This window comes from Xenopus laevis, chromosome 5L (assembly GCF_017654675.1).
Source record: "Xenopus laevis strain J_2021 chromosome 5L, Xenopus_laevis_v10.1, whole genome shotgun sequence".
Lineage (NCBI taxonomy): Eukaryota > Metazoa > Chordata > Amphibia > Anura > Pipidae > Xenopus > Xenopus laevis.
In genome coordinates, this window is record NC_054379.1 from 53,464,352 (window position 1) to 53,489,458 (window position 25,107).

The 25,107-nt window shown below is 39.1% G+C and overlaps 1 protein-coding gene across 7 annotated transcripts in view; it reads left to right on the plus strand.

Annotated features, from left to right (window-relative positions):
- Window positions 1–25,107, plus strand: part of arid1b.L (AT-rich interaction domain 1B L homeolog) — a 229,256-nt gene that overhangs the window by 74,384 nt on the left and 129,765 nt on the right. The gene's annotated exons all lie outside the window — the stretch shown is intronic.

Consider the following 25,107-nt stretch of genomic DNA (forward strand, 5'->3'; position numbering starts at 1 on the left):
ATAATAGCCATTTACATACAGTTTTTTTTAATTCGTTTGAGTAGTGTGTTTTAACATCTTTTCATGCAATTGTGCATTTATATAAATAATAATAAGAAGTAGGTGTGCATAAGTATTATAAGTTAGTTATTTATGAGTTTAAAATAAAAGAAGAACCAAATCCTGAGAAAGGTCACATTTGGTGATGGAATGTATCATTAAAAGGGCCATGATCACAAACCAAGACAAGTCCCCCATAAGTATTTTTTTTTTTGTTTTGTAGTCTCCTTTTATTGGTATGGCCATTGTTTGGTATTAACAAGAAAATGCTTTCCAGCTTTGCAACATTATAAATTAATTTGTCCATGTCAAGTTCCAAATGCCCTACAAACATAAATTATATTATTTCATTGGAAACCAGCAAATGCCTTTTCCCATAAATGGAAAATTCTCTCAGCATGAGCTTTTGTGTCTGGTGAAAAGGTCAGCAAGAAAAAACTAGGAGTACACCACGTTTTGTCTGAATAGTCTCTGATAACAAAGTGCACATGTACTGTGATAATGTTTAGACATTCTTCCATCAGAGAGAGTGGGTTTTTGTAGATGTCATTTGAACAAACCATTTGTTTTTGTATCTGGCTTCAGGTCTCCCAGTTGAAGCATTTGCCCCCATCCCAGGCATTTTTGTCTGCTTGCCCTTCACTTTTCAGGTTTTATCTTAAAATTTGTAAACTATTTGAGAGATGTTGTTTTTACATTGTTTGGGTCAGGGAATTTAAGTTAAAAATTACTACTTTGTGATTGAAGCGTATTGACTCCTCGAGCCTTTCATTTCTACTGAATAGAACTCCCTTCCTCCATCTTCCAGATCATGTTGAGTACTCATTCTTTTTTAGAGCACAAACTGTAATTTAATGCTCTGGCAGTATGAAGCCCTGCTGCAACTTGATTAAGCCTGAAATAAAGGAAAATATTCTAAAAACCACAGTGAAATGACTAAGCATTTATGAATACTTGCTCAGCGATAAATCTGCTGTACAAAGAAACAAATAAAAAATATAGATATACAGATAAAATAAATACACACGGACACACACATTTTTATGCCAATATCTTCTGTCTGCCTTTAATGTCTATGGGCAGAAGAAGCCTTTTTAATTTCGACAATGTATTTTTATTTTTTGTGTAATCTTTAAATATGTGATGGTATATGCTGCACTTTTCCTTGATTCTCTGAATCACCCTTCAATTATAGCAGTAGAAGCCATTCAGTGACTTCCTTTGCCTTCTTATGTCATTTGAAAAGAAAATCTCCTCTAGGTTTTGTATTTTGCCCATAGCTAGGTCATGATTGGTAGGCGTAAGTAATAATAAAGGCTAAGTAATAATTCCAAAAGTAAACCACTCATGCTTCACTTATGCTGCGAGAGGAATCTAGATGTATATTGCAAAACAGTGAAATTAGGACTGTTCTTGGTGCTGTCACCTGGAAATTGGCCTGCAATTTCTTGAACTCCGGGGTTATCCAAAAAAGATAAGATATTCAACCATCTTTTCAACTTGCCTGGTAATGAAGAATGTATTAAAAGAAGAAATTGTGTACACTTTCCAGGTTTTTGACATTTTTTGCTGGATTGTGTGCTCTCCTGACCAATACCTTTAGTTAGTCCGTCACAGGGGATTAATGGGGATCGTCATAGAAAAAATGTAATATTTTCTTTTGAGTGGTAATCAAGACTTCTTGCTGTTGATCTTCAATGTTTTCTTTATTGTAGTTCTTAATTTACAGACTGAAACAGGCTGAAATATCCATAGGAGAAGGCCAAGGAGATGAAAGCAATTAATTCAAAAAGCACAGATGAAAAAAATAGTTCCAATTACAATTTCATCATACGGGTAGGGGACTTATCTAGAATGCTCTAGACATGGGGTTTTCTGGATAATGGATCTTTCTGTAATTGGATCTTCATACCTTACGTCTACTAGAAAATCATATAAACATTAAATAAACCCAATAGACTGGTTTTGGCTTCCAATAAGGATTCATTATATCGTAGTTTGAATCAAGTACAAGGTACTGTTTTATTATGACAGGGAAAAGGATATAATATATATATTTTTTAAATTCGGATTATTTGGATAAAATGGAGTCTATGGGAGACGGCCTTTCCGAAAATCCATCCCTGCAATCCCATACCTGTACTAACTTTATTGTGAACATCCCTTTCAGAGATCTATGATAAAATGTGGTTATCGACAAGATAAAATAGGAAAGATTCTTATGAGCATTTACTTGACTCTTATTTAGCTGGTAATGGGCACCAATGGATAAACTCTTTATGCCCGATTGAATAAAATTAGTTATATTGTTGTATACATTTTTTTTGTTAAAAAAGATTGAAAACACCCCACCGACTGTAAAAATTACCGCCCCATTTCGATCCTCAATATAGATATTAAGCTCTTAGCGAAAGTCCTGGCCATGCGCTTAAACTTGATTTTGCCCTCGCTGATACACAGGGACCAGGTGGGCTTCGTAAGAGGTCGTCAGGCCACTGACCTAATAAGAAGACTCTCTATCCTCACTGATCAGGCTCACAAACTAAAAATTCCCTCTATGCTACTCAAACTGGATATCAGAAAGGCTTTCGATTCCGTAGAATGGCCCTATCTCTACCACACTATCTCTGAATGGGGCTTTGGTCCTAATTTCACGTCCTGGATTAAGGCTTTATATCATAATCCCCTTGGCAGGGTGACGATTGGGCCCCATTCCTCTCCAACTTTCCCAATACAAAGAGGGACGAGACAGGGGTGCCCTCTGTCCCCCCTTTTATTTGACTTGATTCTGGAACCCTTGGCTATTATGATCAGAGATCACTCTGCAATACATGGTTTAAAGGTTGGGACCCAGGAACATGCCCTGCATCTATTTGCTGATGATATCACCCTGCTTATTACCAGACCACTAACATCCCTTCCCCATATATTTGAGACCCTGCTAAATTTTGGGCAACTATTGGGTTTGGCCATCAACCCCACCAAAACTGAAGCATTAAATATCAACTTGCCCCCCGAGATGCTCAAGCTTTTGACGATAAATTTTGACATTCACTGGTGTAAATCTCACATGTCTATTTTGGGAGTACGGTTTACGATCCTATATCAACACCTGTACAGGGCAAACTACCCCTATATGTTTGGGAAGCTTAGGAAGTTATTGGAAGACTGGGGCAAGTATCACATCTCCTGGTTAGGCCGTATAACGGCGGTGAAAATGACGCTCCTTCCAAAACTGTTATATTTGTTCAGGGTCCTCCCAGTTGATATTGTGAAGAAAGATCTTATGGCCTTTGAGAAGCATGTCCTCTCTTTTATCTGGCAATCTAAACCTCCAAGGGTTAATAGGGCGACATTGGAAAGGAGACCTCAGGATGGGGGTCTGGGTCTTCCTAATTTGAGAAAATATTTTATAGCTGCCCAACTAGCTCAGATACCATTATTACATCTTCACAGCTCTCCCCCTTTGTGGGTGGAACTTGAGAACACTCTCTCCCTTCCATATTCCGCTGAAGGGTTATTATGGTCAGCCCCGATACTCCGACCTCGGAACTTGAGTCCTAGTCTGGGCTTTTTGCTTTCATTATGGGACCAAAACGCCAAATTATACCGCCTAACCTCGCCACATTCTCCAGTAGCTCCAATTGCAGGCAACCCAACATTCTCTCCTGGCCTCAACGTTCACTCCTTTACCTGGTGGTACTCCAGCAACTTGACGAGATTGGGAAACTTGCTTACGGTTAGGGGCCCCCTGACTCTTTCCAGCCTGAAGGAACATTACAACCTTCCTGACGGGGAACATTTTAGGGCGACCCAACTACTACATTGGGCTCGGGAGGCTTGCACCCTGAGAGTTCCTGACGCAGCTAGCCAGACTTATTTTGAGCGTTGGTGCACCAATAATACCATTACCCCACGCACTATTTCACTGCTATACCGAAATATGGTGTCCCCGGTTAATCTGCTTGACCTGTCATATGTTAAAACATGGCAAACGGAACTAGGTGTCACCATACCAGAAGATGATTGGCTGAAAGCCTGGGACAATTTGCAACATAGTTCCCTTAACACTATTACGAAGGAGGCCGGATACAAGGTGCTTTTCAGATGGTACTTGACCCCTGCTAGACTAGCTAAAATCCATCATAGCTCTAACAACCAATGTTTCCGGGGCTGTTCATCCCCGGGGACTATGACCCACATCTGGTGGACCTGCCCGAAAGTCACCAGGTTTTGGGTTAGGGTCTATCACCTTATCTTCTCGGTTTTACACTTGAACTTGCCAAAGGCCCCCCAGGAGGCCTTGCTCGGAATACCTCCTAAGGGGACCCCAAAGATTAAACTGAAACTACTAAACCACATATTCTTGGCTGCTAGACAATCTATTGCCAAAGCCTGGAAATCTCCTGCTATTAACTTCTCTCAGTTCAAGAATAAAATAGACTGGATTTACATGAATGAAAGGCTAACTGGTCTAGCTTCCGAGAATTCCCAAAAGACCTTGAAAATTTGGCAACCATGGCTACTATATAGATTTAGTGGGTCCCTCCCACCTAACCCGCCGTAAATATTATTCCTCAGGTCCCTCCTCTATCCCTCACCAGGTAGAGAAGTCTTACTGGGTCAAGTGCCATCTGTGGCACCCTCTGTCAGTACCTCAAGTATGTTTGACCACTCTTTATTTTCATTTTCTTTTTATTTGTATTGTTATTTCCCTGCTAGTCTAACACTTGATTATTGGTTTTTGAATTATTGTTTATGTAAGCATACCTAATCAGTCTAACGGCACTTTGGTTCTGGGGACTACTTGTATGTTGATTGTTACAAGATTTGCAATTGTAGCCTCCTGGGGTGCGGGCTCAGTGTAAGCTCCCCTAGTTCTTGCTGTACATTGCCACTTACTTTGGCAAGCTACGGGGTACCCCTGGCTCTCAAAGAGCACCTGTTTATTTGACAGCTCTATTGGCGTTGTGGAACTACTTTCTCGTTGCAACTGGGACACCCCCAGCCTTGGGATATGGCTCTAATTGTTGATTGTATTGACCTCACGACTGAGATGTATCTTTTGATCTATGTATACTGTAACGTTTCTATGCTTGTTTGCACTTTGCATATATTTTGCTGTATGACAAAATTTCATAAATAAAAATATTTAAAATATTTGTATATGGAGTGTTTTGCTGTGAGAGGTGCTATCTTTGTTTTGCCTCCTACTGTGAACTCTCAGTAGTTTTATTTCTTTCCATATTTTGGCTACAGCTGACCTCATGCACAAAGTTATTGTAAAAATATGTGTGATAACTAATACCAATGGGAGCTAAAGCAAAAAGATCTATTAAACTCTTTAAAGTCAAGCTTTACCCTGTCTTATACTACAGAGGCGATTCAATTTAGCCTTCTGCTAGCTACTGCTGCGATTACATTATGTTAACTTTGTCGTGCAATTTTGATGAGATAAAAGGAGTATGCCCTAGTTGGAAGAATGGTGTGAATCCGCAGGGTATAGAGCAGGCAGTAGAAAATGGAATATCTTCAACAGTTTTATTTCTTTTTATGACACATACAAGTGGCAAAAACATTAGAGGTTTGAAAAGGCTTATTGTAACATCAATACAATTTTTGTTTTAGAATAATTCTGCTCACTTTATAGCCCTTCTAGCTAAAATATTCCTGTTTCAGTTTGTCGCAGTTCAAAAGTACAGTATTTTTTTCTAAACCTAATGAATATACTGTATGTTTTTTTGTATTTAGCAATTTTCAAAGCCTGGAGAATAACAATATAGACTCTTTATTATGTTTTGTCTGTGATAGGCAAGTTGAATGTTGAAACCTTTATATGTTAGGTGCACATTTCCCTGAAATTTGTGGCTCAATGCTGGAGTTATTATTTATAATAATAAAACTTAAATGACTTGTATTACCTTTCATTTGTTTGATGTGATATTTCTAGTGGAGGCAGATTACCAAGAATTAGCCATGTGTTATGCATTGTGGGTGTTGTGCTGCATCTCTCATTTGTAAGATTCATTTATTGTAGCTAATGTTATAGTATAGCGATGCCAAATACATGTAGGGTTTCCACCAGTGATGTTGGGGGGGGGGGGTGCTGGGTGGATGATGGTGAGGTTGAGGGCAGGTGATGGTAAGGGGCAGAGGGAGGACATCAGGGGACAGGGAGATCATTTTTAGGACAGGCAGTTTTAAACCAGACAGCCCTTGTGAAAACCGGACACTCTGGTTCAAAACCGGACAGCTGACAACCCAAAAAACTAGGGATTCACCAAATCCACTATTTTGGATTTGGCCGAACCCCCCGAATCCTTTGCAAAAGATTCGGCTGAATACCAAACCCAATCCTAATTTTTTACTTCCTTGTTTTGTGACAGAAAGTTACGAGATTTCCCTTCCCCCTAATTTGCATATGCAGATTCAGTTGGCCGGGCAGAAGGATTCCGCCAAATCCGAATCCTGCTGAAAATTGCAGAATCCCGAACCCAATCCTGGATTCGGTGCATCCCTTCTAAAAACAAGTCCAAAATAATACTAGAGTGGCTCATGGGAAAAAAGTTGCATGTCCTACAATTGGAGTTTATAGTTGAAAGAGAGCTCTTTTCTTATTTTCCAATATTTAAGTGATTTTGAAGTATTTTGGATACCTGGCAGGGTGCCACTGTATCATACGTAGGAAAGATATACACTCATTTTTGGTGCTTAACCAATTTTATTCAGCCACAGACAGGACATGTGAAGTGTAGCCAAAGGTTGGGGGGGGGGCACACCTGACAAAGGCAGGGCTGGTCAATCTCTCAGTTCAGCTGAGCATGTGTGGCACCATATTCAAGTGTCATATAAGTGTCATCTAACTAAACTGAATAGCCTGGTGCCAATGTGCCTAGAAGAATGGGCCAAAATGAATTCTGCAAAGCTGGTATGTACTTTTCCCAAATGATTTAAAGAGATATGACACCAGGAATTGAACCTTTTTGTTTACATCTACCATAAAATTGACTTTGCATGCTTCTTATAATTTTGCTATAAAGTATTTGCCCAATGCTTTTACATTAGCTATCTGACTCCTTGTGATCGCCAGGTTGGCAAAAACAGTCAGGTTAAGGAACTTCAACTAACCATTTCTTACAAAAACAAACCTCTTGGCAAAAAAACAATCAGCATGACCTATAGGTAACTTTTAATGTATATTCATATTTTAAAAAGTAGTTTTAAAATTTACCTTAATAACAGTGTTCACAAAATGGCACCCCACTGCTTGCTGTGATTTTTGAATTCCAAGACTGAAGGAAACAAGATTTAAATAATGTAAATAGTGTAAGTAAAGTTTGTTGCTTTACAATCAACAGAAAAGAATGTGGAAATATTTCTTAGGGTAACAGTTCCTCTTGAAAGCTGTTAATACTTAAAAGAGGTAGCGTGATAAAATATTTAAGTGGGGGTTGAAACAACAACATATCTCATTGTTTCTAAAAAAAAATCTCCCTTTAACAGACATAATAACATAAAAATTTTTGGGTGCAGGATTTTTTTTGTCAGTAAACTTATTGCATTTAGCAAGGGTCTCAATACTTTTGGAATCCAGTGTGTGTGTGTGTGTATTTCAAACCAAGCAATTCTTTAAAAATAATTTCTAACGATTTTTAAACAATGACAATATTAGATAAGACGTTCGGTAAGGATCTGAATTAGCTTTTTTATTTCCCTGAGAAAACAATGCAGAGTCTCTTAATGTTTCTCCAGTGCCGAGTCTTCCGTTGAGTTCATTTGGCCCTGACTAATGCCGAGAAGCTCTCTTTTAGGAGAGAATGGTTCCCTGCAACCATACCCTTCCCAGAATAATTTTTATAATTCATCATCAGCTGACATAGCCAAAGCAGTATTTTTTAACCACTCCCTATAGCTGCTGCGAGGATGAAATTACATCTTTGTCTTTGAAGTCAAGCACACTGTTAGCGTTGCCATGACAACAGGCTGCGTAATAGCCTCTGCTGATGATTGGTATTTAACGCCTGATCACAGTCTTCTATAAGGCTTATTTTGTACAGTGATTTCTGGGCTAACCTTTTTACTAAATATTTCTAAAGAATTTCACTTTTATATCTTATAAGATAGTTCATCTGAACTGATAGGTATTCTCTGTCTTTTGCTCATGGGAATCAGGTTGTTCTTATTATTTGTTCACATTTAATGTCTTATAGTTATTATCCTCTTGATGCCAAATAGCATATACTGTATATAGCCATAGGCTGTACTGGCTATGGAAAGATATAAATGGCAGGTAGAACTTATATCATTTGTGACATTAATTATTATTTATAGTACAGTACTAAAAAACAGCTTCCTATATGCTGATTACCCTTGCTCCCTCTTTTTAGTTCATCATTTAGGTGATGGCCATGTTGGGGCACACTCATAAGCATAATGAGCATAACTCACAACTCACTTGTTATGCACATGTGTGTGATATCGAATTAGCAAATGTCATTCAACATTCACTCATTATGTGCATGTATGTGCCGCCTGCATTGGGAGATCTCTACCATCTCTCTCTGCTCAGCACTGGCTAGCTGGCTGTTCAAAAAAAAAAAAAAAAGACTTGTTTCCCCTTTCCAAAGTGTGGGCTCTAAGGTAGGGGGAATATTCGTTACATGCTAAAGTTGCTTTATACACAAAGTAAAATACTGTTTTCATTTTTACACAGCAATTTAAAGAAATTGTTCAATGATGCGTACAATCTAAGTCTGTCAAGAAGATGCTAAAGGGTTAGTGTTGTCAAAAGCATTTTTGTGCTAAAAACAATATACAGGTATGAGACCTATTATCCAGAAGGCTCAAAACCTGTGTTTTCTGGTTAATGGGTCTTTACATAGTTTAGATCTCCATATTTTAAGTTTGCTAACAAAAATAAAAACCATTTAAATCATGGGGGGGGTATGAGGATCTTTATCCACTACTCTGTGATACATGGCAGACAACGTCATTGGGGTGTTGCAAGGATATAAGAAGTCATGAAGCCTCGGGCACAGGGCTTTTAAATAGGTCACTGAGCCGTAAGCACAATGTCACCAAGTACATCACTAAGGTCAGCATTCATTTAAATGGCATGTGCTACTTGGACTTCATCTGTTCTTTATATGTGGAAGAGTGAGAGAATATTAGGCAAAGTTAGGGGTAGATACACCTCTGCTTCTGGTACTCAACTGGAGTGTTACATGAGTGGATTCATTGGTATCATGTGTGGGAAGAGCTTAGTACAGCTGAAGGCATAGCTCCTCCAGTTTTACCATGTGTAAGCTTTTTTTTATATATATATATATATATATATATATATATATATATATATATATATATATATACTAACTACTCTTTTGTTCTCATAATTGAGATTTTTTTTTGTGTAGGCAAATTAACTACATCCTTAACCAGTGAATTTGCTTAGAAATGTGCAAGGTAATCTCATGGAAGTTAATACAGGTAAAAGTAAGTAGAACGGCGCTTCGTTTTCCGAAGTCGCCCGAAGTTTCCTTGTGCGGCTTTGGGAAACTAAGCGACACGAGTGGCATGCCGCAGGCGGTTTTTCATTCTGGCTGGCGTAAGACAGGGGGAAGCAGTTCCGGGAGATGAGTTGCCCCAAAAAAGAGGTGATTAGTCGCCGGGCGACTAAATCTCCCCGAATCTCCCAGTGTGACCTTACCCTAAAGGAGTTTTTTAACCCTTTAGAGCTTGTTCTATGTATGTACATTTTTTTTTTCAGCAAAAGAATCTCCAGTCGCATCAAGCCCATGAGCATGTTGAATATCAGATAAAAAGCTGGACAGCACAGGTTCTAACAGATTATGTGTCCACTGACCTGATTAAGGAAACTTGATTCATTTCAATCTTACCTTGACAGTGGACACATGTAGCGACACCCCTGTTCTGCCTTGGTCACACCCTGATCCGTACAGTCTTTAACTATATAATGGTCATGCACATCAAATTATATTGTCTCATTTTGTGATACCTCATTCTTGTGTATCAGTTATTTTTTAATTTGGATAATTTTGTTTTCTATCTCCATGCCAGCCAAGCATTTAAATGGGTAAAAACTATGCACATCCATATTATTTAATAATAGAAATCCCAAGAATATCCACATTTATGCAACTGTAATCTGACAGCTATGCTGCTGAAGCTGCTTGGCCTCTGAAGACCCCATAACTGGTTGGTAAATGCACATTGAGAACTCTGGTACTGGGGGGCAGAGAGTGCAATGAGTAATAGGTTCTGTTCATGACAGCTCTTTGTTGATTTAAGAGAGAGCACTTACTGAAAGCTAAGCCATTTATATGATTATAAAGAGCACTTGGTTCTCTCCAGTTCAAAATGGAAAAAATTATTTCTAAATAGGAGCGCTCTGTCAAGATGAATAGAACACATTTTGTTCCTGATCTGTGTATGCAGTCCTGCCCTGCTTCTTCTGTAAATGACTCATAGATTAATTGCCTCCTATAGAAGGTTTTTCGTGTCCAAAATGCCACATTGTTTTTAGCATATGTTTGTTAGTGTTTACAAGATGTTTCCTGCCCAGTGTGTCAAACAAATAGCCCCCCCCATTGTATCCTCACAATATTCAGTTGTAACTGTGAACCGATTTTTGTGAAAAATGTGTATATGAATATGGTCTTGTATCCCTTTATTCTTTAAAGCGCTATGGGAAATGATGGTGCTATATAAATAATAATAGATTAGGTGCCTAAGGGAAATGTCACAGAGGCTATTTCAGGGAATTTAAATGCATATGTTAAGTTATCTCAATAACAGGCTGCTAAAGCCCCCATAGACTGACACTGACATTGCCTGCCATGTACTACTAATCAGCTTTGCCAGGCAATCGTTGCTTAAAAAATAACCAATCCTCTGTACAGTTTTCCACTTTCCAAGTGCTGGAGCTTTAAACACCCCAAACATTCCCATTTGAGATTGCTCAGTTTTGTATACCAATTAGCACCAATCCGTTAAATAAAGCACCCATTATCCATTCAATATTGTTAATTTGTAATTTAATCATATAAAAATGACTTATTGTTCATGGAAATAGAGCACTATGGGAAAAGTTATTGTATTTTTGGATAAGTGGTTTCTGGATAATATATACCTTGCCTGTACTGAATTTATAACCTTTCTTAGGGCTCTTACTGACGAGCGGTTGAAGCTGCGCTCCCCTGCGTTCCGTTTTTCTGTGTTCAGCCGCAGTGGAGCGCAGGAATAGACGCATTTAGCTTTTTTCAATGGGGCTGTACTCACACAGGCGCGTGTAGGCGCCGAACGCAGGAAAAATGCAGCATGTTGCGTCTCAACCAAACTGCTAAATTGAAAACTGGAGAGCTGCTGAATGAAAAGTTAAACAATGCAAAAATCACAATTGATAAAAAAAATAATTGCAAATTGTCTCAGAATATCACAATTTACATCATGCTAAAAGTTAATATAAAGGTGAACAACCCCTTTAAATAGTATGGTGGGTACTTTATATTTTGAAATGCTTGTTTTCTAAAATAATCCTTCACACTGGTACTATACCAAATGTAGAGTATCAAACTATTTATGATTATAATGCCAGGATTTGGAAATAAATCCCAGTTGCCCATGAATAACACACTGCTATATTCATCTTTGTGCGCACACCTGTGAGTGCTTTGGCCCATGGGCAGATTTTAAGATTGTAACACACCCAAACACGTCTACAATACACCTGGCCTTCATTTTTTTTTACTTACCCAAATACAAAGGGTGAAACAAAAATAGAATGGAAATTATCCCCCACCCCCCCATTGACACAGTGAGAATCGGGGATGATGATTTCCGGGTGTTTTGATGGATTTTGTTTGGATATCTATAAAAAAAGAAAATTAAAAAGAAAAACCCCAGCCAGCAAAACGCCCCAAATCTCCTTGGTTCTCATTTATATTCACTAAGCAAATTTGCACCTGGGCAGTATCCCATAGCAACCAATCAGTGATTGTTACCATGGGTTACTGGCCAGGTACAAAGTACTCATTGTAAATGACCCCTACTATATTAAATGACTGCTTTTAAAAAAACATGCACCATAAATATGTGTGTACACATTTCCAGTTTACACATTAATAGAGAAAGCAGGTGTATGTAAGGAAGCAATATATACAGCAACACACTTCTAGGCTTTTGAAAAACTGAAATGAGCAGTTCATTTAGAGAAAATCAGGTTGCAGATTTGAGTTGGCCCATGGCAGCATCCTGCATTTTCCAGTCACAGAAGAAATAACTGTGAGCGTAATTAGACCATAGACTGGAGCTATTAAATTAGCTCATAAACATAGATGTCAGAATGAGAAAGATTCAATGTAAGTAATTATTTGGCCTTAATCATGTTTTCCTTTTCTATTAAGACCATAGGCGAACAAGTTTTTTTTTCCAATTGAGATAAGCTGTGTTTGCCAGTGAAACTGTGGACCAGTTATAATGTGGAGTGTTAAAGGAAAACTATACCCCCAAAATAAATACCTAACAGTTTATATCAAATTAGGTGGTATATTAAAAAATCTTACCAAACTGATATATATATATATATATATATATAAAATCAAACAGAATGGAATGCACAACCATTAGTATGCAGAAACCTGGGTGCTAGTCTGAGAAGTATGTAGACAAAATGCAGGGATGGACAGCACTCCAAGGAAATACTTCAAGTCAATAATTCAAATGAAAGTGGAGATTTATTGGTGATCCAGCGTTTTGGCTCCGCACAGAAGCCTTCGTCAGGGAAAGAAAAGCAGTGGACAAATAGTGTAAAAAATGGCTCCAAGACACCTGTATACAATGCCTGTCACTCATTGTTTGTTAAGCAAAGCAGTATATACATGTGGATAGAAAGGCAAATGTTGTTATCCATGTTAGGTATGCCCCTTTGTATGGGAGAGTTCTGCTTATACACAGGGTGCGTCCTACTGTTACCCCACTCTGTCACATTATTCTGATGTGTAGCGAGCTACCCGTCCTATGCCCTGTATAGATGGTCAGGAAATGCACCACAAACCCACAGTGAACGGCGTTGTACCGTTGCCATGTCCGTCGCCGAGCACTCAACTGCTAGCAACCGCAAAGGGGAGCCAGCAGAGACAGCGCTTGTGGGCGAATGTTAGCGGAGGGTTTTGCGGAGTGTGCAGTCACTGAAACCAACGGCTGCCTACTACCAGCGGTTCTACCCATTAGGGTTACATGGGTGCCACCGGCCTTCGTACTGCTTGTGCTCAGCTCACCTTGGTATAGGGACCCACATGCAGGACAGGGTAGTACAAACACGTTAGGGCCATGCAGAGTTATGTTAGGGGAACTGACTAAAGCACCACCGCGTCCTTAAGCCAATTAACCTCCCAGTGGTCATCAGTGGGACAGACAGACAGGGCAAATATGGATACATAACAGATGCATTTAGTCAGAGTGAACTGTGCTGTGTTTACATAAGAAGGGGAGGACAAATGGGTAAACCAAAATGACAATAAACATAATTGGACAAAAAAGCAACATTTGTAGCAAGCTATAAGGCAACAAAACAGGATACAAGATAGTAAAAGTCAATATTGTTTCACAAAAAGCAATTGAGTGTCCCTGTTCTCTGTCCACTGGGCCTGCACGGTCACCTGTAATATCCACTAGTTCCAGCATTCGGACCTGTGGACATGGCTGAGGATCTCTCACAACTGACACTGGAGATTGAAACAAGCATGGACTTCGCATTTACTCCCCAAGACGTGGACAGGATACTATTCTCTGAGACACCATTGGACATTGCTGTGAGTAAACCAAATAATGACATTTACCATGAATTAATGCACTTAAAGAAAAAAGAAATTGACTTGCAACTACATGGCATATATCTATCGAACTACCATAGGCAGAGACTTATTCCTAGAGGCTTCAGGGTTGCCAATATACCTACCATCGGCCGGAACAATCTTGATTTTTGTGGGAAATGGTGTGGGATTCTAAACAGATGCTCATTTGACCTAATACTTTTGGTGGTTGAACAGGTGGGGAAGGAGCTCTCGGCTCGACTAGAAGAACAGTACCTAGAGACCCTTATGTCAGACAATACCAATGACTGGTTAAATAAACTATCCAATACAGTGGACAAATATAAGAGAGACCTGACAATATTTAAGCAAAACAAGCTAACAAAAGTCTCAGACGACTATAAGACGAAACGGGTTTATGCTTGGTTAATGGGACTCAGATCTGACAACTCTAGTGCTAGATTTCCCAGACGACGACATCTCCCTAAATCCCTACACACAGTGGACAGTTCTGACCAATCCACTGACTCTGATACCGCAAACGACACTAGTTCTGCCAAACCTTTTTTAGGGGTAAAAACACGATCCAGAAAAGGGAATACGGCAGAGGGAGGAGGAGACGAAGTACTAGACGCGGTGGCCATAAATTCAAAGGGAAAACCCCCCAGGGGCAAGAGAGTGTAATATTTAATTTGAGTAAACACATTTTAACCCCAGGTGAAATATCTCTTCTCTCTAAAGGTCTGTCTTTTGTCCCCACCAATACCCCTGACACTATGGAACTATTGGTGGACGTGCATAGATTCCAACGCAAGCTTAAACTAAAGGAACACTTTTAAGATGCCCCTGCCCAGATGAGGCCACTATTTAAAAGTAGAAGCTCCTTTGAACCCACAAATACACCCGCACCCATCAAAACCTTTCGGAGCATCCTTACTTCCGACATAAAAAAGGGATGGGGTAAGGTCAATACACATAACAACCTTAATTCAGCAGAACGCTCTGCCATTAAATCACTCAAAGCTGACAACAATTTAGTTGTAAGGCCCGCTGACAAGGGGAGGTCCATTGTGTTATTGGACTACTCCTATTACAGGGAGGAATTACTTGGACAGCTGGGGGACACCAGCACGGATAAACTACTGCCAAATGACCCCACTCATACTTTTAAAAGGGAAATAGATGAGTTTCTGACACTGGGGAGAAATGCTGGATGGATTGACAATGATACGTATAGCTACTTGACCACAGACTACCCCTGTACGCCCATTATTTATACATTACCAAAAGTACACAAGTCCTTATCCTCCCCACCTGGCAGACCACTTTCGTTGACCACCACCTGCAACCATTGGTCCACGGAATGCCCTCCTATACGCAAGATTCTAGTCACGTCATCAGGAGACTAAAGGAACTGGGGGATATACCCACCAAATGCATACTTGCCACAATGGACGTAAAAAGTCTCTATACAGTGATACCACATGACCAAGGAATTGTATCCTGCAGGAAGGCACTGCTATCTACACCACCTGGAACAGTACCCATAGAATTCTTACTGCATCTGTTAGAACTCACCCTCACCAGGAACTTTTTTAGATTTGAGAACTCTTTTTATCTACAAGTGGCTGGGACCGCAATGGGCAGTGCCCTCGCACCCTCATATGCCAACTTGATAATGTTGGACTTTGAGAACACCCACATAATTCCACGACTGGGGAACTCCATATTGATATACAGTACTTTCGTTTTATTGACTATCTGTTCTTCATTTGGACAGATACAGAACCAGCACTGTTGGCATATCATCAGCACTTGAACAGTTTGGACACAACAATCAAACTCACCTTGAATTATGATATGACAAATATCGATTTTCTTGACCTAAACATTTTTATCCTGGACTCCAAACTGGAGACTAGACTATACAGGAAACCCACGGATCGGAATTCAATACTGCACGCTGCCAGCAACCATCCACCGTCAACAATTAGAGGCATCCCTTACTCGCAGTTCCTCAGGGTGATCCGTAACAACAGTACAAAGAACACAACAGAGACACAATTACAGGAAATGTTTATTCGGTTCAAGGAGAAGGGATATTCGGATGACTTCCTTCAGGGGCAATTAAACAGAGCGCGTCAGAACTCACAATCCGACCTCCTGACAAATGTACACAGAAAAAAATCATCAGCTAACCCCTTGATATTCACTACAACATTTTCTTCATCCTCACAACAACTTTCATCCAGCATCAGAGAACATTGGCCCATGCTGAGTATGGACGATTCGCTGTCTCTCCATTTAGCCCCAAGGCCCATGATGGGATACAAGAGAGACAAAAGCTTAAGGGACTTATTGGTCCGCACAGATTTCAAGGGACATGATCATAAAGAAACCAATTGGCTAACACAGAATAAAAAACTGGGATGTTATAAATGCCCGAATTGTGTGACGTGTAGATGCCTGTTAATTGGACCTGATTTTCCACACCCCCATACTGGCAAAAGGTTCAAAATCCATCACAGACTTACCTGTACCTCATCTTATCTTATATACATCATAACTTGCCCATGTGGACTATATTACATGGGAAAAACTTGTACGACTCTAAGGGAGAGAATAGCAAACCATCGGTCTGCCATCAGCAGGGCTCTTAAAGAGGGTAAGGCTCTACAACCAGTGGCAAAACATTTTCTCAACAAAGGACACTCTCTCCCTACATTCAGGTGCATGGCAATTGACCATCAACCCCCCTTGGTAAGAGGGGGTGATAGGGACCAGGCCCTACTGAGAATGGAGTCCCGCTGGATTTTGAAACTGGACACAGTTGCTCCCCGAGGTCTCAATGAGACCCTGCCTTTGGGTTGCTTTTTGTGAAACAATATTGACTTTTACTATCTTGTATCCTGTTTTGTTGCCATATAGCTTGCTACAAATGTTGCTTTTTTGTCCAATTATGTTTATTGTCATTTTGGTTTACCCATTTGTCCTCCCCTTCTTATGTAAACACAGCGCAGTTCACTCTGACTATATGTATCTGTTATGTATCCATATTTGCCCTGTCTGTCTGTCCCACTGATGACCACTGGGAGGTTAATTGGCTTAAGGACGCGGTGGTGCTTTAGTCAGTTCCCCTAACATAACTCTGCATGGCCCTAACGTGTTTGTACTACCCTGCCCTGCATGTGGGTCCCTATACCAAGGTGAGCTAAGCACAAGCAGTACGAAGGCCGGTGGCACCCATGTAACCCTAATGGGTAGAACCGCTGGCAGTAGGCAGCCGTTGGTTTCAGTGACTGCACACTCCGCAAAACCCTCCGCTAACATTCGCCCACAAGCGATGTCTCTGCTGGCTCCCCTTTGCGGTTGCTAGCAGTTGAGTGCTCGGCGACGGACATGGGTTGCCTAGCAACGGTACAACGCCGCTCACTGTGGGTTTGTGGTGCATTTCCTGCCCATCTATACAGGGCATAGGACGGGTAGCTCGCTACACATCAGAATAATGTGACAGAGTGGGGTAACAGTAGGACGCACCCTGTGTATAAGCAGAACTCTCCCATACAAAGGGGCATACCTAACATGGATAACAACATTTGGCTTTCTATCCACATGTATATACTGCTTTGCATAACAAACAATGAGTGACAGGCATCGTATACAGGTGTCTTGGAGCCATTTTTTACCCTATTTAAACCCCCAAACACTTGTGCACTGCTTTTGTGCGGAGCCGAAACGTTGGATCACCAATAAATCTCCACTTTCATTTGAATTATTGACTTGAAGTATTTCCTTGGAGTGCTGTCAATCCCTGCATTTTGTCTAATATATATATATATATATATATATATATATATATATATATATATATATATATATATATATATATAGTTAGTTTAAGTAATATTTTACATCTCTTGCAATGAACCACCAATTAATGATGGTCTGTGTGCTGCCTCAGAGATCACCTGACCAGAAATACTACAGCTCTAACTGTAACAGGAAGAAGTGTGGAAGTAAAAGGCAGAAATCTGTCTGTTAATTGACTCATGTGACCTAACATGAATGGCAAATTTCTATTTATGATTACCCAGTGGCACATACTACTAAAAAACTATATTATTATGAAAATGGTTTATTTACATGAAGCAGGGTTTTACATATGAGCTGTTTTATGCAATATATTGTTATAGAGACCTACATTGTTTGGGAGTGTAGTTTTCCTTTAAGGCAAGGATTCTATACGTGTTTTAATAAACCAGGTTAAATCTATGGGTGAGGGGAGATTCTAAAATGTGTTTGTAAAAACACAGTTCTAAGGGTAGAGCTGCACGAGCGGTTTTCGTCGGATCGACACTCGCCAACAAACCGCCCGCTACAAGTCGGATGGAGTCAGTGGATCTCTACCCTAAAACTGACAGACACACCACACTTTAAAAGTGTTCAACAAATTCACAACAGATATCTGATTGATTGTAATAATGGCAAGTTTTCTAGAGCAGAAAATGATGTTTATGCCCACAAACTCAGATTGTGGTACAGACAATTAGGTGGAAAGAATGTCATGGATATGTCAAATTCTCGAAAATTTTGTCTGTGACACAAAGATAGCCACACCCATTTTTAACATAAAATTGTTGGTCATCTTTGCCATTCTAGAACTGGTTTAGTCATACAGTACATGTCTTGCATGTTAATTTAATTATATATATTTATTTTAGAAGGAAATGTCATTTATAAAGGCATCAAATTGACCCCCTACTAAATAGCACACACACAGGTAACCCACTGTGCTACACTCAAGAGAATTTGAAAAAATATAGTTACAATATCTGTAAGAAGTTGTAGTTTAGAGTGAATGTGTGTCTATATTATTATCATGCTTTATTTACAAAGCACCAACATATCACCAAGGGTTTTTTAATGTTTGATGAACAACATAATATAAAAATGGTCACTGCTGCCTTCTTGATGTTTTGTAGCCTCCCCCCATCCAAAGTCTTGTAGCCATAACTGCTTCCTCATGGCAACAGCTTGACATTTGTTTTTTAATTTAGCTTTTAGATTGTTATTCATAAAGCTATTTAGCATACACATAATTATGCTGATTTGACTAGTCAAGTGTGAAGTGCTTTCAAGTAATTACATGTATGTTGCAAAGATTAATTGTACATTTTACATGTACTTTACTAAGAACACTAGCCACAGCCATAATCTTTATTAATCTTACACAGTATATTCTTTTATACGGGAATGGGATCCATTATCTGGTATTCTGTTATCTAGAAAGCTCCAAATTACACGAAGTTGATCTCCCATACTCCATTTTAATAAAAATATTTTTTTTAAAAAAGTATTTCCTTTTCGCTGTAATACTACAGCAGTACCTTGTACTTGATCCTAACTAAAATATAATTAATACTTACTGGAGGCAAAATCCTATTGTTTTTTTTTTTAATGTTTAATGATTTTTAGTAAACAAAGTATTGAGATCCAAATTACATTAAGATCCCTTATCGCTTACTGCAAAACTAGTGGGGAGGCACATTTAACATTCAAATATGGTGTTTTTGACATTACTATCCCTCAGCACTTGTTCAGTTCAGGTAATTAAAGATTTTTTTTTTTTTTTAAACTGACCATGATGATTCTGAACTAGTATTATCCCTTTGAGGGCCAATATCTGTCTATGCCCCCCCCCCCATATGTTTTAGATATATGAAAACATTTCTTTATCAGCCATATTTAACCATAGTTCTATAAATAGCTAATACATCAAATAAGTATCTACCCAAGATCTTGTTTTAGTTGACCTTCGAGTATCCAAGAGAATCCAAGCTGGACCCCTAGTTAAGGCTCTGAACTCCACTTAGGGAGGTGAGCCTCACAGTCTTGAAACCACTGCCTTACATGAATGAATATTGTTTGTTTCCTGTAAGATGCTTGTTTGTGTAAGCTTAGAGTTTGAGACCAGCACATAGAGAATTTTAAATGAAAACATTATTTAGCACGGGTCTATGTCTCTGCACACACAATTTTTTAAACCTGTGCAAAAACCATAATTTATGCACATTTGGCCAATAGATAAGAGGGAATACTGATCTGTGTCTGGGTAATATGTCTGTTTATAGTAACAGACACAGGACACCAAGCAGTGGGCCAAAGCCTTCTCTGATTTCTGGAGCCTAAAATACTTCTTCTTCTTCTTTTTTCCCCAAATGAATAATTGCAGACTTGTGAGCTAATTAAATTGATGTCAGAAAAGCTATTAATGTGAAAAATGACAATTCCACAATACAAAATGTGAAAGCTGTTGGACATCAAATGTAGTTCCCAGTTTTTTTCCCATTTCCTTGTATTTGAGACTTTAAATGTGTCTGTAAATCTGTACCCTCAAGGATGAAATTTGGGGTCTTAAAAAGAAGTAAAGTCTTCTCAACACCCTAGAAACCTCACTCCCCTCCTAAACTGCACCACTCCAGATCCCTAATAGTCACCGATTGCCATACCTGTTCTAAAAAGGCAGATTACCACTATGGGGTTTGTAGATGCCATTTCACGTTGCTTAATGGCTTCTTCCCAGCAATCTTTTAAATATAGCATGTGCAGTTGAAGATAATATGGCCCTTTATTCAACATTGTATGCTCCAGGTCACAGGCTTTACTTCTCCTTCAAAATGTCTTCTTTTTTTTGGTTTTGGTTTTGGTTTATTCGAAGTTTATTAAATGTTTTCAAGTAAAATTAGGTTCTATAGTCATGTTCATGATCTATTCTAGTGGAGAAATGTCATTTTTTTAAGGATTCCAGATTTCATTTGTTACATTTTCTATCTCAAAAGATGCTCCATCAAACATTATTTTGTTAAGATTGGTGTATTGGATTTTATGATTTAGACATGCTATATGATATGTATTTGTGGTTGATATTATTTACCTCTTTATGAAAGGATATTGGTGCTCTTGAGATGGTTTCCTGCCCTGCCTTTATCTCAGCCTACTGATTAAGGGTCTGGCCACAGACAAATCTCCTCTTCTTTGCGGCAACTAATCTCCCCAATCTGCCTTTCCCATGCCTTCTGCCGGCTAAAATGTAAATCGCCTGGGGGCAGGCACACAGAGTGCTTCGTTTTCTGAAGTCGCCTGAAGTTTCCTAGTGAGGCAATTACGGGCGACTTTGGAAAACGAAGCGTTCCGTGTGCCTGCCCCCAGGCGATTTACATTTTAGCTGGCAGATCCGGGGGGTTTAGTCGCCGCAAAGAAGAGGAGATTTGTCGCCTCTGAATCTGCCCCTGTGGCCAGGCCCTTAAGGAAATGTTTACCTTTCTATACTTAAATTATAGAAGTAAGCAGAAATATGCAGAATGTTATACACAGAAATGTTGATATTCATGCACATCCTACCACAGGAAGTTGAACATTCCCTCCTGCATTGATAATTGTAATAATAGATGTCAGATAGATCTGTGAGACTTTGGTCTGAATGCTCTGTAATAATTGCTAGAATCAAAATAAAAATGATTGCTAAATTGAAAGAGAGAGGCAGGAAACTTTAATTATGCTCCTCTAGTGTTAAATGTAAAGAAATACCCCGCCCCCCCACCACCACCACTACTACTCTTTATAGAAGATTTCACATTGTTTAATTTTTACACTGCTAAATATTTAGGATTTTGCCTTGTAAGTGTCATTTAGTGTCATTTATTCTGTAATTTAATGTACGTGTTTCTGCACTCCTCTTAAGCCTACAGTACAAAGCTTCACATAACGTATTGCTTACTTACCATCTATTAGCAAAAAGGCAAACTTCTCAGTGTTTTTTTCTGGTGGCCTCCACTCCCCTATACACACTAATTAGCTTTTGGTTGAATCCCATGTCAATGTGTGGAGCTTCTTTCTTCACAGAAGTAGGATGAGGCAGCCTTGTTCTTGAGGAACAATGCCAATCAAATCTAATCTGCTGTAATCAAAGCTTTAATTGCTCAGTTGAAGAGGGAGGGAGTTGCAGAGAGGGAGAACAATCTTGGCTATTTTTAAAACGGCAGCAAAGACAAGTCACACATCATTCTGGAAGAGGTGTTAAATAAGTTGCAGTAAACACTAAAGGAAATGATATGCGTTAGGCTTCACATTTAGATGATTTGAGAGAGGAGGCTTGCGCTTGAAAGGCAGAATTATTTGTCACTAGGCCACTCATTTCTATTCCCCCTTACATGATTTTACAAAAAATGGCTGCTTACAAATAACTGGTATCTTTCTTGTGCAAAAAGCTATAGAAATATAAACTCTAAAGGTTATTGGCTGTAAACATAGCATGTTGTTATTTTGGTTTCATTTGTAACTATTTTTTATCTTTATTTAAGTAAAGTATTTAAAATGTATGCATGTCATTTCCAGTGTTCTGTGTCCCAATAAATAGTACAGGTCAATGGCAATTTACTAGCTTCTCTTGCTAGAATATAGAGAGTACCAGGCTGGGCCTGGTGACTCAGGGTTGGGCGTGCATTTACAAATTGTTAACCTGCACATTTAAAATTTCAAATGAATGCGTTTGTCTGTTTGAAGTTACTTCTGCATTGAAAGTTATTTATTTATATTCAGGTGAATGTGAGCTGCCCAATTTTCTGTAAACTGTACATGCACACACAACAGCTTGTGGTCTGAACAGAAAATAATTTGTCTGAAATCACATAATTTAGTACAGGTATTGCATTTTAAAAAAAAGGTTATATAAAAGGTACATTTTGCATAACTGGGAGGAAACGTTGGAGCAGCACATATTTAACATTCCCAATGAACATTAAAATATAAAATAGTGGCATCTAGTGAGCAAATTGTCATAAGATCGGTAAAATGCTTGTTTGGCTTTTTCAAGGAGTAACGTTTGAAACAAAGAACTATTGTTGTTATACCCATAAGATAAAAAATATTGCTTCTCAACCTTTGATGCATCAGTATATAATCTTAGTAAAATGCATGTTGTGTCTGCTAGTTTTAAGAACATTTAGATTATGTTACCATAAGTAGATGACATCATATACATATGCTTTGGGATGTCTGGGTGAGCTCCAGAAAGCAGTCTAGCTGTGTCTCCAATATGTACAAGTCTTTATTTAACAAGTTGGGGTCTTTTTCGTAGGTCAGCCAGTCTAATCAAAATGTAAATGAGGAGGGTATTCTTGTAGTATCTAATATGCTGTCTCTTAATAAGACTGTCTTATCTTGTACAAATTAGTGTAGTATTAAGGCAGTGACACACCAGGAGATTAATCGTTGCTTCTCTGGGCAACTAATCTCCTGCACTCTCCAGTAAAAAGCTTTCCCATAGGCAATAATGTGAATCGCTGGTGGTAAAACACGTGTCGCTCCAGTTTCCCAAAATCTCTTGAAGTTTCCTCTTGTAGCGATTTTGGGAGATTTATCGCTAGCAATTAATCTCCTGGTGTGTTACTGCCCTTACAGAGGGCGCAGTGCTACTTTAGTATTGGAGATGAAATGTAAAGGATAAATGTCAATTCATACAGAGATTGGCTCATTTGCTGATGTTGCCAAATAAGAGAACCTTCCCATGCAAGGCCACCTACAGTATATTGGATTATGTTTCTCTCATAGGGGTAAATTTATCAAAGAGTGAATTTCCGCCACTAGAGTGAAATTCCGCAGCTCTCAATTCATTTCTATCGGATTTTGAAAGGCATATTTATCAATGGGTGAAAGTTCACCCTTCGATAAATACGTCTATAAAAATCCCATAGAAATGAATGGAACTTCACTATTAACTTCACTCTTTGATAAATATACCCCATAATGTTTACTCATAATGTTTCCTTTGAAAGACACAGACATTGATCATGGCATCTATTGTGTTAAAACTGTTATATAGGAATCTCCTACCTTTCTTCTGGCCTGGCAGCTTGCCAAATTTCCTCATTGCCAAATTGTATATTTGGCAGAAGAAAGAAAGACCCAATAGTGGAAAGAATGTTATAAACAAATAGAATGTCATCACTCATGAGTTAGATGTCCGCTTCATTCTGACTTCATTATCTTGCGCCACATTTCTTAGGAAGGTAAGGAAAGTAACAGCATGCAGGGCTGTGAGCTGTAGTGGTCCATAAATTTAATTTTGTCTGCTTCTGTTGCAAGATTGTCCAGTGGCTGGGTACGTAGTGAAGAGCATTTGGTTTTAGTGATGTGCAGGGCCGCCATCAGGGGGGGACAGGGGGGACAAGCGTACCGGGCCCGGGCATGAAGGGGGGCCCGGCAGCGCTGCATTTTTTTGAAGATCCGGGCCCCCCTTACGAGCGCCCGAGCCGTACGTCATTCCTCTTCAGTGCCGAATGCGGAAGTGCCGAAAAGCCGAAGCCGATGCGCCGAAAAGACCCGAAGTCACGGAAAAAGCCGAAGTCACGAAGCGCCGAAAAGACCCGAAGTCACGAAAACAGCCGAAGCCGAAGTCCTGAAGCAGCGCAAAGACCCGAAGTCACGAAAACAGCCGAAATTGAAGTCCTGAAGCGGTGAAAAGACCCGAAGTCACGAAAGGAGGTGAAGTTGAAGTACTGAAGCCATGAGTTCAATTCTACTGAACACCAGTTTGTGTTTTTTTTTTTTTTAATCCCCTGGCCACCAATGTATTATTTTAATATTCTATAGGCCCCTGCCACCAATCTTTTTTTTAAAACTTTTGTTTTTGGGGCCCCAATTTTTTTTTAACTCGTAAGGGGCCCCTTGCCACCATTGTTTTTTTTTGGGTTTTTTTTTTTAAAAAAAAATTAATTTTCTTTTTGGTGGCCCCAAATTTTTTTAACTTGTAAGGGGGCCCCTGCCACCAGTTTTTTTTTTCAAAAAAAAATTATTTTTTTTTTAAATTTTTTTTTGGGGCCCCAATTTGTTTTTAACTTGTAAGGGGGCCCCTGCCACCATTTTTTTTTTTTTCAAAAAAAATTTTTTTTTTTCCAAATTTTTTTTTTGGGGCCCCAATTTGTTTTTAACTTATAAGGGGGCCCCTGCCGCCAATGTTTTTTTTTTTTTTCAAAAAAAATTAATTTTTTTTCCAATTTTTTTTTGGGGCCCCAATTTGTTTTTAACTTATAAGGGGGCCCCTGCCACCAATGTTTGTTTATTTTTTAGTTTTTTTTAAATTTTTTTGTGTTGGGGCCCCAAGTTTTTTTTAACTTATAAGGGGGCCCCTGCCACCAATGTTTGTTTATTTTTTAGTTTTTTTTACATTTATTTTTGTTGG